This window comes from Oratosquilla oratoria, chromosome 2, assembly GCF_046742065.1.
Source record: "Oratosquilla oratoria isolate Oo_2021 chromosome 2, ASM4674206v1, whole genome shotgun sequence".
Taxonomy (NCBI): domain Eukaryota; kingdom Metazoa; phylum Arthropoda; class Malacostraca; order Stomatopoda; family Squillidae; genus Oratosquilla; species Oratosquilla oratoria.
Window position 1 is genome coordinate 82,668,939 of NC_134778.1, and position 10,000 is coordinate 82,678,938.

General features: G+C 39.2%; 1 protein-coding gene across 4 annotated transcripts in view; it reads left to right on the forward strand.

Moving 5' to 3' along the window:
• Window positions 1–10,000, forward strand: part of LOC143040709 (matrix metalloproteinase-21-like) — a 54,054-nt gene that overhangs the window by 19,712 nt on the left and 24,342 nt on the right. For 2 of the 4 annotated variants that reach the window (XM_076212072.1, XM_076212079.1), the window contains exon 1: window positions 9,419–9,720. The exons of the other annotated variants lie outside the window; for them this stretch is intronic. The gene's annotated coding sequence lies outside the window, so the exon portion shown is untranslated. Of the gene's footprint in view, window positions 1–9,418; window positions 9,721–10,000 lie in introns of those variants that run through there. 4 annotated transcript variants of the gene reach the window in all.

A 10,000-nucleotide genomic window follows, 5' to 3' on the forward strand; every position in this document is an offset into this window, starting at 1 on the left:
TATATGTGTGTGTGTGTGTTTGTGTGTGTGTGTGTATTTATGTGTATGTATAAATAAATGATAAGAAATAGATAAACAGATGAATAAATAAATAACTCAAGTAAACAAACATCCAAACAGGAAAGAAGAAAGGAAAAAATACCAATTGGCAGAAATTACGTCATGTCGCTTCAACGTTCATCCAATGGATTCTTAAAGCTTCAAAATGCATTACATTCCATCGCCCCTGCGGGCAGATTATTCAATTCATTAACTACGCAGTTGGCAAGATTGGTTCTACCTACCTCAAGATTAAATCTACGTCCTGACAGCTCGATCTCGTTATTTATCGTAACTTACATCATAGCATTTATTGCATATTGCCAACTTACCTTGGTCGAGACATGCATGTACATCCAGCAACAAGGTGTAAAGGGGTTATCACACTGGGCTTCCGCGGGCTTCACTAGCACCGACAGTTGAGCGTTCGAGTGAGTAAAAAAAGACTTCGGTTACAATATCTTATTTTTCAAATCTCCAAATATCAAACTATCTTTCAGTCACATATATAGCAAAGCTGAATGATGAGCTATTAGATTGTAAACCTAAATGAATGTTAGACATAATGTTGAAATGTTCTTAGAGAAGTATATTTCTATAAGTCATATTCTTGTTATTCAAATGGAGATTGGAGATAGGATATAGGAGGAAAAACTAAGCAGGAAGTTGAAATCTCAAAATAATGCGTTCGTGTAAGTCCTTGAATAAATCTAACCTGGTGATGAGGAGCATACGCCAGGAGGAGCGTAACTACGGCCGAAGCCGTCACCTTTGCCCTACTACGTTTGGAATATTGGGCGGAGGTAACACTGATAGGAATCGAAGAAGAACGCGGGATTCGAACCCACAACTAGATGAATGTGAGACAGCACGCTTCCGATTATGCACATATGCTAGGATTTTCACGCAAGCCAAGTGAATAGGAAAACTGATATTGTAAGTATATTTGGGAGTTTTATGACCAAGTGATATGAGATTCTATAGCAAAATCTGTAAATATATTGTAATATTTTTTCCGTATCTACTACATATTCCCCCTGGCAATGGACGTTTAAATAGTTGTAATGACGCAAAGTTTTTTAGCAAAGAGTACATGTAATGATATATTTATATTTTTTTCTGTCCATTGGATATACACGTATTAAAAGCTCAGCAATCAGAACATTCATACCTCCAAACATAATGTCCCGTTTCTTTATTTACTTTCGTCAAACTGTGTTTTAGATTCACTTATTTTGTGTGCTTGGATTCTTTCTTCGAATTTGTTCCACAAAAGAACTCATCCATTAGGAAAGATGTGTGTCAAGCAATCTGTCGTATTTACTTTTTATCATTACCAATATTATCATCATTATTAATAATAATAATAATAATAATAATAATAATAATGATAATAATGATAATAATGATAATAATGATAATATTATTATTTATATCATTGTCATTAATATCATTAATATTGTTATTGTTATTGATATTTCTATTGATATTTTTATTGATATTTTTATTGATATTTTTATTGCTATTTTTATTGCTATTTTGCTATTTTTATTGCTATTTTTATTGATTTTTCATTGCTATTTTTCATTGCTATTTTTTCATTGCTATTTTCATTGCAATTTTATTGATATTTTATTTATTGATATTTATTTATTGATAGTTTATTGATAGTTTATTGATGTTTTATTTATTGATATTTGTTTATTGATATTTATTGATAGTTTATTGATGGTTTTATTGATAGTTTTTATTGATATTTATTGATAGTTTATTGATATTTTTATTGATATTTTTATTGATATTTTTATTGATATTTTTATTGATATTTTTATTGTTATTTCTATTGCCATTTTTATTGCCATTTTTATTGCTATTTTATTGCTATTTTTATTGCTATTTTTATTGCTATTTTTATTGCTATTTTTTGCTATTTTTATTGCTATTTTTATTGCTATTTTCATTGCTATTTTTATTGCTATTTTCATTGCTATTTTCATTGCTATTTTCATTGCTATTTTCATTGCTATTTTCATTGCCATTTTTATTGCCATTTTTATTGCCATTTTTATTGCCATCTTTATTGCCATCTTTATTGCCATCTTTATTGATACTTTTATTGATACTTTTATTGATATAGTTATTGATATCGTTATTGATATCTTTATTGATATCTTTATTGATATCTTTATTGATATCTTTATTGATATTTTTAGATATCTTTATTGATATCTTTATTGATATCTTTATTGATATCTTTATTGATATCTTTATTGATATCTTTATTGATATCTTTATTGATATCTTTATTGATATCTTTATTGATATTTTTAGATATCTTTATTGATATCTTTATTGATATCTTTATTGATATCTTTATTGATATCTTTATTGATATTTTCATTGATATCGTTATTGGTATCGTTATTGGTATCGTTATTGGTATCGTTATTGGTATCGTTATTGGTATCGTTATTGGTATCGTCATTATTATCGTCATTATTATCGTCATTATTATCATTATTATCGTCATTATCATTATCACTATTATTATTTTTATCATTATTATTATCACTATTATTATTATCATTACTATTATTATTGATACCATAATTATCACTTCTTATTTTTCTCTGTCCTCTTAGTGTTCTTTCATCCCATATGAACAGATAATTATCATATCGTTTTTTTTCTCTCTCTCTAACAGTGTAGGCAATCCCACTTTCATCTTTATATGTTTTATTAGTCAGGCCAGGGATCATTTTATCATGTGTGTTTGTGTGTGTGTGTGTGTGTGTGTGTGTGTGTGTGTGTGTGTGGGTGGGTGTGTGTGTACGTGTGTGCGTGTGTGTGTCTGTGCGTGTGTGCATGTGTGCACGCGCGCGCGCGTGTGTGTGTGTGTGTGTGTGTGTGTGTGTGTGTGTGTGTGTGTGTGTGTGTGTGTGTGTGTGTGTGTGTGTGTGTGTGTGTGTGTGTGTGTGTGTGTGTGTGTGTGTGTGTGTGTGTGTGTGTGTGTGTGTGTGTGTGTGTGTGTGTGTGTACTTGCTGAAACTTCAATAGCTCATTTGACCTGATCTATAGGCACTATTGCAACCTTAGACGCACAATAAATAAATAAATTAATGCATGAATATTAGATGAATAAAAAAATAAATGAATAACTGAATAAATGAATAAATAAGTAAATAGATAAATAAACAAATAAAAAAAAATACCTTGCCCTAGGGAGATGGTGACTACTTGTAGTGTTGTGATGTTTTTCAAGCTCTGAGGGGGGACCGATCTCTGGACCTCTGAGTTGGTAGTAGGCGGTACTGCTACACCAGCAAGTAGCTGTGTGTGTGTGATTCACCATGGTCTTAGATCACGTGTTGGACTCGTGATCGACGACAGCTATTTTCTCTCTGAAGAGAGCTCAGAGCTCGTATATGACAGTTCTATGATAATACTGTGACCTTACACGCACACACACACACACAGTTTCCCGTCCACGAGAGTTGGAGTAACAACTCGCAGCACAGCGATACTGAAATTATTTCAGGCCTGGGCGGGATTCGAACCCTGACCGCCGTAGTGGCACCCGGGAATTCTACCAGCTGCGCCACGAGTGTGTGTGTGTGTGTGTGTGTGTGTGTGTGTGTGTGTGTGTGTGTGTGTGTGTGTGTGTGTGTGTGTGTGTGTGTGTGTTTCATCATGGTCTTGGATTACGTGTTGGACTCGTGATTGACAGCTATTTCACTCCCGGAAGAGAGCTTAGAGCTCATATATGACCGATCTATGGGTAATGTGGTGACCTTATACGCACACACACATCCAGCTCCCCGCCCACAAGAGTTAGAGTAACGACCCGCAGCTCAGCGATACTGAAATTATTTCAGCTCTGGGCGGGATTCGAACCCGGACCGCCCTAGTGGCATCCGAGAACTCTTACCACTACGTCACGAGTCGTGTAGTGTGTGTGTATGTGAGTCACCATGGTATTGGATCACGTGTTGGACTCGCGATCGACAGTTATTAACCTCCCGGATGAGAGCTCAGAGCTCGCATGACCGATCTATGGGTAATACTGTGACCTTACACGCACACACACACACCCAACTCCCCGCCCACATGAGTTAGAGTAACACCCCACAGCGAAGTGTGTGTGTGTGTGTGTGTGTGTGTGTGTGTGTGTGTGTGTGTGTGTGTGTGTGTGTGTGTGTGTGTGTGTGAGTGTGCGTATGTGATTCACCAATATCTTAAATCACGTGTTGGACTTGTGATTGACAGCTATATCCCTCTCGAAAGAGACTCAGAGCTCATATATGACCGATCTACGGCTAATACTGTGACCTTACACGCACACACACACCCATCTCCTCACCCACGAGAGTTGGAGTAACGACTCGCAGGGCAGCGATACTGAAACTATTTCAGCCCCTGGCGGGATTCAAACCCGGACCGCCGTAGTAGCGGCCGCGATCGTTACCACTGCACCGTCAAGTTGTGTGTGTGTGTGTGTGTGTGTGTGTGTGTGTGTGTGTGTGTCGATGCTGGGTTTAAGGTCAAAGTTGTCACAAATGTCAGCCTAAGGGACCAACTATCAAAGCTTAATGGGGTTTTTTTCATCGCCATTTTAAAAATAACGGGTTTATATGAGGGCACTCGTTCTCTTGTAGTTTCTACTAAATGAGGTTTACATCTTTTGGCGTCTATATCTATTTTCCTTTCTTTAACACCAACTGTAAATTAAGGGAATCTGCTGCTTAAAACGTTTCAAAATCTATCAAAGATTTGCTTCATGTGGATAAATGATTTCTTCCTTTTTGTCGTCTCAACCAGGTGCAATTTCTACCTGACGTCATTACTGTGGGAGGTACCTCCCTCATCTAGGTCAAAGTACGACAACAGAAATAATATTCAAGAAAGATTGTCGTCGTTATCTACAGCGTTTCTCAAACCTACCAAGGGGTCCGCAGGACGGAGAATTCAACATACTACTGTTAATCCTGTCAAGGCTCAGTTTTTAGATATATGAATTCAGGAATATACAATGTGTTTTAATCGGGATATCATATAAAGAACTGTTATTTGTAGTTTTTTCTAGAGTCGCCTAATTATTGTCTTCATAGAAATAGTGTTGACTTTATTTCCCATTTCGTAAATATACACGAATTTCTTTTGTTTTGTTTTTGTGTCATCTTTGTACAATGAAAACAATCTGATGATAAACACCAATTCCTGCGCAAAGAAAACCTTTTATTATCAATTCTTACATACAAATATAAAATGACTATATTCTATCTAATCCCGTATCAAGGGGTCCCCTGAATATTTAAGTCGATGTATAGTGTCCACAAAGCTTGAAAGGTTGAGAAGCACTTGTCTACTTGCCTACAGGGATATTCAAGATATGGTTAAGCTTAACCCTTCAACGACACTGCGTGTGTGTGTGTGTGTGTGTGTGTGTGTGTGTGTGTGTGTGTGTGTGTGTGTGTGTGTGTGTGTGTGTGTGTGTGTGTGTGTGCGCGTGTGTGTGCGTGTGTGTGTGTGTGTGTGTGTGTGGGTGTGCGCGCGCGTGAGTGTGTGCATGTGTGTTACACACGTGATTAGAATTGTACGGTGATAGTTACAAAAACATGAACAATAAATTTTGCCAGCGATCTGATTTTTTTTACATACAGTCATCCAAAATCTAATTTATTTCACTCCTCACTTCATATTCGTGATATAACCCTGACATCATCTCGTTAAGCCATCTCCTGTGATATTTCATGTTCCAAGAAACAGGTGAATTTAATTTGCTACATTCTTATTGCAAATATTCTTCACTAAACTTCTCACTGGTAAATCAGTCCTAGAATTTTTGATGGAAATACACTATATAGTGGTTCTTTTCAGTTCTACAATGTTCTGCTTCCTCCTCCTCTCGAAGTTCATTGATCTAAGAGGTTAGGATTAATTTCATGCCATTCCGTAGGTATCATTGTGGTCTATTAATACACGTGCGGGTGCTCCACATACCTCCTTCACCTTTACCAAATAAGAGAAGAGAAGGAGAGGGCGGCGGAGATGCAAGTCAGGGGGAGGAGGAGGAGGAGGCGATGAAAAAAAAAGGAAGGAAATGGGAAAGAGTAGAAAGCGACGAAAAAAAGAGGAAAATGGTAAGAGAAGAAGGAAAACTATAAATTACATCAATGCGCGCTTGCTTCTCTCCCTTGGAGAAACGGGAGAGGAAAATGAAAATGAAAGTGAAGGACATGCCAGATTCGAGAGGGACGATGGGGGGACGATGAAGGGGATGATGAAGGGATGAAGAAATAGAACAAGAAAAGAAGGCAGATGATGGTAGGATGGGGATAAGGAGAAACGAAAGAAAAATGGCGAGTGCTGCAAACAGACCTGGTGGGCTGTTGAGACTCGTCTGCAGTGTGGGGAGGTTTTGAGGAGGGGGAGGAGATAAGGCGTGATAAGAGAAAGGTAGCTGGGGCAAGGGAAGAGTGGCGAGAGTCGATTTCATGAAGTCTGGTCAGGAGTAATGGACGATGGGATCTCAAGCTGTAGCCGCGACGACCAACATTACCTGTTTTAATCAAAGGCCATCTGTCAGGGGAGTCGAACTTACCTGAGCCAGAAAAAGAAATGTAAATCGAACTACCGGGACGCTTATGGTGTTAAGTGGGTCAATTATAGTTCTGTTGGGTGAGGACTACGCATGATAAAAAAAAAAAAAAATAGATAGTTGAATAAATAAATAAATAAATAAATAAATAAATAAATGAATAGATAAATGAATAAAATAAATAAATAAATAAATAAATAAATAAATAAATAAATAAATAAATAAATGAATAGATAAATGAATAAAATAAATAAATATAAAAATCTGGCTAGTCAACACACCTGGATAATACGCCTCCCAGATAAAGGTCACAGTTAGGCTGAGGAAACAGAGAGAGATATATAGATAGATAGATAGATAGATAGAGAGAGAGAGAGAGAGAGAGAGAGAGAGAGAGAGAGAGAGAGAGAGGAATCGGGAAGAACTTGCTTTAGAAGCTTCTTGACCTGGCGAAAGGCGAGAGGGGAAGCGAGTAGAAGAGTGAGGCGAGCAAACACGAGCACAATATCACCGCAGACGATGGTTTCAAGAGGGTAGTGGGCACGGGCAGCCAATGAGAGGGAGAAGAAAAAGAAGAAGAGGGGAGGAAGATGAGAAAGAAGAAGAAGAAGATGGAAGGAGGAGGAGAAAAAAGAAGAAGAATAGGGGAGGAGGAGGAGGAGGAAAAAGAAAAGGAAGAGGAAGAAGAGGGGGAGGAGGAGGAGGAGGAGGAGAAAGAAGAAGAAAAAGAAGAGGGAAAAGAAAAAGAGAAAAGATGAGAGAAAGAAGAAAAAGAAGATGACAAAGAGAAAGAAGAAGACAAAGAGGAAGAAGAAAAGGAAGGAGACGATCAGATCAACAACAACTCATCATGTTTCCTCCAGCCCTTTTCCCCAAATTCCTACTACGCCTCCCTTCCGCTCAACTAATCCGTTCCTCTCTTGCTTCGTCGTTTGATTCCCTTGAACCTTTCCTCCTTCACCTTATTCCCCTGGTTCTTGCCTTTCCTCTCCCTCTTCTCTTATCTCTCCGTTGAATCCCCTACCCCACCTCGGTCCATCCTCCTCGTTCCTTCTCACCATCCTCTGTGCTCACAACATCCCATAGATGGTGGAGGAATGGGAAGTTGTAAAGGGTGATAGGGAGGGAAGGGTGAGTACAGGGGAAGAAGGAGAGAAGAGGGGAGTGGTGGTGGGGATGGGTGAAGGAAGGAGGGAACAAGACAACAGGTCTATGGTTAGAAATGGGAAGGTGATGGTTAAGTTAGAGTGAGGGAGACAGAGTCCAGGCAAGAAACGATTTCTGACCCTTTTCAGAGCTAAACCGTAGCGTGATCATGATGATGGTATTAATATTTCGTAAATACACATTTCAAGACTTTTGATCTTAATTCTCGTTGTATATTTGTAAACACACTACGATGTGACACACTTGAACGTTGACATGATGCGAACAGCCGAACCTAACCTGATCAATCCTATATCAGAATTATGCATGTATGCTTTCAATTGTGTTTGCATTAATACAACTCTCTTGACATTAGGTCACCTTTGTCATAAGAGAACCATTACATGAAGAGATATATCAAACACCCAACAGAGTAAGATACGCTTGGATAAATCTGATATATCATTGGTCTGGTTCGGATGTTCGCAATAGTATATACCATCATCATGTCACGGCGTGACTAAAAATATAGACGGAATCGCTGTGGCCTGATGGAGAAGGAAAGATTAAAGAGAGGGTGAAGAGAGTGACAAATGAAGAGGGTTGGGGTGCAGTGGAGTGGGCGGAGATGAAACTAAGTCACGTGGCCTGAGATGCCATCTATGGTCCCGCCACATGCATGTCATCTTGATCCAATTAACCGCAGGAATAAAAGCCGTCACAGGAAATAGCGTCGTTTACTTGCAGAGAAGAGTGACGTCACCAGAATCCCTTTCACTTTTTTTTATCCCTTAACTACTTGGGCTCGAGGGCGTCGGATGACCTTACAGAGCACCCGGTGCACCATCTTGAATGGATTTATGCGAAGAATTGGATAAATCTACAGATAAACAAACGTGGGATCTCGAGGAATAGGGAAGGGAATGATGGCTATGCGTGGAGGGTGGTTGTGACTACTCCCAACCATCAGTACCACGAGGGAGAAGTTGGTCGAGGGAAAGGTGTAAAAACCATGTAACAGGACAGCAGGAGAGGGAAAGAGGGGAATCAAGATGTGGAAGAGAATGTAGTGAGTGGTCTATGTGAGAGGATTAAATTGAAGGCACAGAAGGTTAAGAGAAAAAGGGCACCACGTCGAAAAGCAATGAAAGGTGAAGAGAACATGAGAATGGAGGAGACTGCAAGAGACCATAAGGCCTACACTAGGCAGTTCTGTGTCCATTACCACCTATCATCCCTATTCATAAAGTTGTATAATCTTCTCTTAAAACAATAAATAGTTTCAGCGCTCATTGTACGGTTACTAACTCCATTCCATTCCTTAACCACTATGTTGATAAACCAGATCTTACCTATTTCCTTCTTAAACCAAAGGTCAGACAAGGAATGGGGAAACAAGGGTAAGGATAACGAGGGAGGGAGATCAAACAGTTTAAGGATCACGAATAGAGAGGTGGAATGATTGAGATGGAAGCGGATCATGCGGAGGAGAAAACACCACTCCACCGGAGAGTGTAAATGGAGCTTGTGGAGAAGTGAAGTGAAAACGCGGAGGGGGAGGCAAAGTGCAAAAGGTATTTGCCTCACTCGGTCCATCATACGTCAATCACCCACGACCCAGTGGCCACCGATAACGGTCCTCAGGCGCTCCCAAAGATCTATACGGCGAGAAATATTAAACTGTGTTGAGTGACTATGCGGGAACGGGTTGTTTATGTCACTTGACAGTAGTAGTGGGAGGAGGAGAATATTCGCCTAATGCCTGATAAAGAATATAAACGATTATAAAAGTTGTGCGCACCAGAAAGACAAGGATCCCGGCCCCTTTCCTGAGACCAAGTACCGGCCCATCGGGGCTCCACACCAAGTGAGGGTGTTGATGGAGTTTTGGAGTCAAATGGTAGGGATATGATCCTACCCGACTTACGTCCCTCGGGGTAAGGATAAGAAGGTCATCTTAGAGTAACAGTCCTTATAAGGAAGAGGAGACGAAGATACGGATTGAGATAAGGTGGCGGAAGTGGTGAGGAGGATAAGAACGAGAGAAGGACACTGTGGAAAAGAAAGGACGTTAGCTATGTGAAGACGAAAGAATGTAAGCTAAATGGTGAATGTGGAAACAAACGATTCGATATCTATAAATGAAATCTGTCACAAAGTGGATTTCACAGTCACCAGTGCGTTCGACAGCAAGCTACCTCACAAGCGTAAGGACTC